Source organism: Hippocampus bargibanti, linkage group LG04 (assembly GCF_051943395.1).
Source record: "Hippocampus bargibanti isolate YZ-2025 linkage group LG04, ASM5194339v1, whole genome shotgun sequence".
Taxonomy (NCBI): domain Eukaryota; kingdom Metazoa; phylum Chordata; class Actinopteri; order Syngnathiformes; family Syngnathidae; genus Hippocampus; species Hippocampus bargibanti.
In genome coordinates, this window is record NC_142737.1 from 28,000,606 (window position 1) to 28,007,447 (window position 6,842).

Consider the following 6,842-nt stretch of genomic DNA (forward strand, 5'->3'; position numbering starts at 1 on the left):
GCAGGTCACGTGCAAGCTGTCTCTTACACACACATATACACACACGTACACACACTCATGCACACGCGCACACACACACACACACACGCACACACACACACACACACACACACACACACACACACACACACACACACACACACACACACACACACACACACACACACACACACACACACACACACACACTCGGCTGGTGGTGTGTTTTCACCAGCGCCTTATTACTGCCCACTTTCCTCAATGGCTGCAGGGGCTCCATATCTTAATTAGGTCGCACTGTCACTGAGAGATGGCGTTGCACCTTTCATCGTTTGTCCTCCAGGTTTTTTAGATGCTGCAAGAAACTGTTGGGGCAATGAATCAGGGAGGAACGATCAAAATAAACCCATTAGAAACATTTACTTAGTTTTCATCAGCCGATCAATGGAGTCACAGTCAAAAACTGTTAATTTACCACCACAAGTTCATTCTTTGTATTTCTGCAATGGATTTTATCCTGTTTTCTCATAAAGTGGGGCCTTTGCAAGACAATAGAATTCACATCCTTTAGAGTGTAGTTGTACAATTACACAAAAATTCCAATCTTTGATCTCAATGAATGTGGAGATCCAGGACGTTTGTAGTCAACCTTGCAATTCCAGTCAAACTGCATGAATTGTTTTAGTGACATGCAAAGTCTAAGTATCAGGTATTTTTGATCCTTATACGTTCTTGGTTAACACAAAACAGTGTTCAAAAACCGTCCTCTTCAAAGACTAACAATGCTTAAAAAAAGTTATCTTGCAAATGTACCTCATATGTTACATACTTCTTTTAAACAATCTACTGGAGAGTTGCATTAATTTACATGAAAAATAGGTAATGCTTTGGTAATGTGACTGAGTTCCTAAAAGGTTTCTAGAAGACATACCCCTTTTTTAGTGAGCATTGTGGTGGATTTGTGGAATGAACAGACCTGAATAAGGTCCATGTCTTAAAAACAAAACAAGTCAAGTGAAGGATGTTTATCTGTAAAACCAGCTTAATACACTGTTGATCTAAATTGGAAAGAAGTAGAAAAGCTAAATACAGGAGATGCTGGAAAGGCAGCCATTTTTGCGGCACCATCCGTGCGGCGCCATCTTGAAGTCAAAAGTTGTCGCGTGTGCTGCTGTGCCGATGACCATTTTGTGTTTGGGAGCCTTTTCCTGAGCATCTTACTTCATCTTTATTAAGTTTATAGCGTTACTTGTTCTGTGGCCACAAAGGGACACTTGAAAAATAGGAAACTGTTGTGCTTGATTGGAACAAAAATGGGTTCCTTCAAAAAATTCAATGACTGGCATGGTGCACATTCGGGGGCTGTCATGAGGAATCAAATCTGCTGAGGATAGTTGAAAATCTGAATACAGGTATGGGGGTGAAGAACTCCCACAGCAATCTCTACTTAGGCATTCATTGCAAGACTGTCAAGGAGGAAGGGAGGGAAAGTGAGGCAGAGAGAGAGAGAGAGAGAGACAGAGAGAGAGAGAGAGGAAAAACAGAAAGAGAGGGGGAGACAGATTGAGAGAGAGAGAGAGAGAGAGAGAGAGAGAGAGAGAGAGAGAGAGAGAGAGAGAGAGAGAGAGAGAGAGAGAGAGAGAGAGAGAGAGAGGAAGGTGATAAGAGGAACAGATGGTGTGATGCAGGCACTCAACACTGACACTCTTTTAAAACAGGTGCTCTTGTAGACAGCTTTCAAGCCCCCATCTCATCTAAATGATATAATTATAGCCAGAATTCATGAAACATGATACTTGCCCAGAGTATACATACTCCCCTTCTCTCTTGGGGAGGTTTGGTTGAAAATGAATTCAGTGCTCCTTAAGTCATTGAATTATATATTTTTTTAATCACCGAAAAGCTGTGCTTCATATGTGTCATTGTGCTGTATATAAGATTAGAGAGGATCTTTTCTGCCTGACTGGCTACATCAGCTCTCAGCAACAAGATGAGGATCATTTCCCCTGCTGAGAAAAGCTCTCTACTCATCGAGGATGGAGCCTTCATCACACACATGCATGCACGAAGACACACACACGAAGATGCACACACGCACACGCACACACACACACACACGCACACACACACACACACACACACACACACACACACACACGCACGCACGCACACACACACACACCGACGTTCAGTACGGATCATCAGTGACATAGCACCAGCATTTATCTACATGTGCTGCATTTGCCAGTGGAATTATAAAAGGCAGTTGAAAGAACATTTGGTTTTATAGCTTCAAATTGACATGCAACAATGACTATTTTCACACACAATTGAAAAAGACAACAGGAACAACAACCCCTTTCCCACTTCCTGGTCATCCCCATTAAAGCACTTTGCTTTCAAGACCACATGCAGTACATGTTCTTGCTTAATGAGTGTCTTGTCAAGATCAGAAAGTGCATATTATAGCCCTTTATGAACTGTAGAGACAGCAATATGAACAAATGTTGGTCATTTGTTCATCTACACCAGAGGTGTCAAAGTCATTTTTTGCCGCGGGCCACATTGCAGTTATGGTTTCCTCTCGAGGGCCGTTATGAATTTGGGGAACCCATTAGAATGTTTAAATTCCTTCAAATATTACATATAGAGCACACAGCAAATTAATGAATAACTCGTTTTCAAATCTGAAGTCAAGAATAATGACTTTTATTGTGGTTGACATCCGGATTTGGCCCGCGGGCCTTGACTTTGACACCTGTGATCTACACTATGTTTATCCATTAAAGCATTAGAATTTCTTGTTAAGATCCCTTTTTTTACGAGCTATCCTTGAACTTCTTATGGACAGTCTCACCATCACTAGAGGCACAGGACAGTGTGTCCGTCCAATGTTGAAAAAAGGTCAGGCAAACCAACCCAAAATAAGCAAAAAAAACAATTTATGACAAACTAAGAGGTAGGGTGAACATTGAGGGAATCACTCGGCAGGGAAGGCCCAGATTTTGCTCCATAAATATATTAGCTGGCATTTTATATTTGTTCAGTTTTTTTGTGGAAATCGGGAAAAAGTAACCATACTCTTAAAATGTTTGAGAAATGATCTGTCTGCATCAAAATGTATGTGAAGATCTCTCCTCACTTCAATCTCTGAATATATCTCAAGGATTAACATCTCCCTAGTTCAATTAGAAAAGAATAAGTAATGAGCAGTATAAATGCAGTGTCTCTGTCACGTCCAAACAAAGCGAAGACAAGTCTCGATATGTTTAGAAGCGAAAATAGCATACGGAGACAGGCGTACCAATAAAAGGCGTACCGATAAAACATTTAATCTGCATGGTACATAAAACCGCACAGACAAACATCAATTTAAAGCGCTGGTCAAATAAGGACCAGGAAATACAAACGATGCAAAAACAAAAAGCACGAGCACAAAGGTGAGGAAAAAAAAACAATCAAGGGTATATGAAACTAAATTTGACATACCCAATTCACAAATGCACTGAATGGTGAAATGAAATAACAAGAATAGGGATCATAAACACCATGGACCAAGACCTACTACAACAACTAAGACAAGAACAAGACCAAAATACTATAATAATATAATAATAAGACCAACCAAAATACCAAACCTGGGCCACAAGCACTGGGAAGGCAAATAATTCACCAGCAAAAAAATGACAGACTGATGCTCCTTAAATACCCCGGTGAATAATTATAAGATTGGCAGCAGGTGTGTTATAAACTGGGAATCACAAGCCTGCCACGTGCTGCCGAATCTGACCATGACACTCTCATACCGAATTTACTTTCTTTGATAAGTACCCAAGATATGAACACAATGCGTTCCTAGATTTTCACATGCTTAATCGCTAAAAAGTTATTACAGTCTATCTGCAATTTTGATCGATAAGGGTTACTTCAACTTTTTTCCCCACTTCCTGGGGCTATGCCCAGCACCACCGATCCCAAAATTAGACGCTCTAAATGTCCGTACGTGCCTGATGGGTCGGTCTCCTCGCCGATGCTCTGAAATTTTCATTGTCTGTCAATCCGTCCGCCATCCATCCATCAATCCATCCTTCCATCCATTTTTTTGCACGCATTTCCTTAATAGGTTCTACTCTGAAATCTTGCCCGGCTGACTTGAGAGATTTGTCAAGCAGATGTATATCTCAAATTGATGCTCTCAAAAGGGCTACACATTGAGATGCATCTCTGGCTTGATCGCATTAATGTTTGACCTACTACAACTGCATGAATGGTCGGCGACCGTGACGTAGACATTCCGTAAGAGGGAGGCCATGATGCAAAGTCCTCTGCTGCCTGAGTGGCACAAATCTAAGTTCGTGACCAATTCCTCCAGTGCAAAATATCGGAAAATAATGTTGAGTGTTTCCATTGGACATTTAATTATCTCATCATTTTTAATTTACTGTCGTTGTGTTTTTACCTGTGTATCGTGTCACTTACAACATCTTTGATCAATTGAATTGCATGCTATGAAACAAAGTAAAATATATACAGAGAAAATCTGTGCATCGGACAAAGAGAAATATTTGTAGATAGGATGTTGGTCGTTAGTTTGGAATCAAATTAACAGGGCCATTTTTGGTAAGATTGTGGGTGTGGGAGAATAAAAATGTACCTTTTCTTTTTGGGCCAGTAAATCTTTCGATACTTTGTCCCAGGGAAAGGTCTACCCTCTTGAATTGAGCTAATGCTGTCTCATTGCAGTCACTACTATCACATTCTGAAAAACTATGCAAATTATGGGTGTGCATTCACTCTGTGTCACTTTCTATTGGCTCGTCACTACAATTAGGTACTAATGGACCACAGGCACACGCCCCCTATCCCTCTCTCTCTCTCTCTCTCTCTCTCTCTCTCTCTCTCTCTCTCTCTCTCTCTCTCTCTCTCTCTCTCTCTATCTCTCTATCTCTCTCTCTATCTCCCACTCTCTCTCTATATTTCTCTCTCTGCCACTCTCTCTGTGTGTGTGTCTCTCTGTTTCTCTCTCTCTGTCTCTCTTTTACTCTCTCTCACTCTCTCTCTCTCTCTCTCTCTCTCTCTCTCTCTCTGTCTCTCTCTCTCTCTCTCTCTCTCTCTCCTTCCTCTCTCTCTCTCTCTCTCTCTCTCTCTCTCTCTCTCTCTCTCTCTCTCTCTCTCTCTCTCTCTCTCTCTCTCTCTCTCTCTCTCTCTCTCTCTCTCTCTCTCTCTCTCTCTCTCTCTCTCTCTCTCTCTATCTCTCTATTGGTGTCCAGCGATGACAGTCGAATGGCACCGACATTCCTCCCATTCAAAAACAGTACTGGCATATTCATGCTGCCGAAAAGGTGCAACCGCTTAGCACAGTCTCCTCCTTGATGAATGTTGTGGTCAAAAATGCTGAAAAACAATCTGTATCCGTTCCACACGATGCACAACAACACAAAGTGACAAAAGAAAACACAAAACAAGACAAAAACAACCAAAAAAAAGCAAGGCTCATGAGAGCACTTGCTGAGGCTGCCTACTCGGGCGCCATCTTGGACTCCTTTTCTTTTCTTTTTTTTACGAGCTATCCTTGAACTTCTTATGGACAGTCTCACCACGAGAAGCACAGGACAGTGTGTCCGTCCAATGTTGAAAAAAGGTCAGGCAAACCAACCCAAAATAAGCAAAAAAACAATTTATGACAAACTAAGAGGTAGGGTGAACATTGAGGGAATCACTCGGCAGGGATGGCCCAGATTTTGCTCCATAAATATATTAGCTGGCATTGTATATTTGTTCAGTGTTTTTGTGGAAATCGGGAAAAAGTAACCATACTCTTAAAATGTTTGAGAAATGATCTGTCTGCATCAAAATGTATGTGAAGATCTCTCCTCACTTCAATCTCTGAATATATCTCAAGGATTAACATCTCCCTGGTTCAATTAGAAAAGAATAAGTAATGAGCAGTATAAATGCAGTGTCTCTGTCACGTCCAAACAAAGCGAAGACAAGTCTCGATATGTTTAGAAGCGAAAATAGCATACGGAGACAAGCGTACCAATAAAAAGCGTACCGATAAAACATTTAATCTGCATGGTACATAAAACCGCACAGACAAACATCAATTTAAAGCGCTGGTCAAATAAGGACCAGGAAATACAAACGATGCAAAAACAAAAAGCACGAGCACAAAGGTGAGGAAAAAAAAACAATCAAGGGTATATGAAACTAAATTTGACATACCCAATTCACAAATGCACTGAATGGTGAAATGAAATAACAAGAATAGGGATCATAAACAGCATGGACCAAGACCTACTACAACAACTAAGACAAGAACAAGACCAAAATACTATAATAATATAATAATAAGACCAACCAAAATACCAAACCTGGGCCACAAGCACTGGGAAGGCAAATAATTCACCAGCAAAAAAATGACAGACTGATGCTCCTTAAATACCCCGGTGAATAATTATAAGATTGGCAGCAGGTGTGTTATAAACTGGGAATCACAAGCCTGCCACGTGCTGCCGAATCTGACCATGACACTCTCATACCGAATTTACTTTCTTTGATAAGTACCCAAGATATGAACACAATGCGTTCCTAGATTTTCACATGCTTAATCGCTAAAAAGTTATTACAGTCTATCTGCAATTTTGATCGATAAGGGTTACTTCAACTTTTTTCCCCACTTCCTGGGGCTATGCCCAGCACCACCGATCCCAAAATTAGACGCTCTAAATGTCCGTACGTGCCTGATGGGTCGGTCTCCTCGCCGATGCTCTGAAATTTTCATTGTCTGTCAATCCGTCCGCCATCCATCCATCCATCAATCCATCCTTCCATCCATTTTTTTGCACGCATTTCCTTAATAG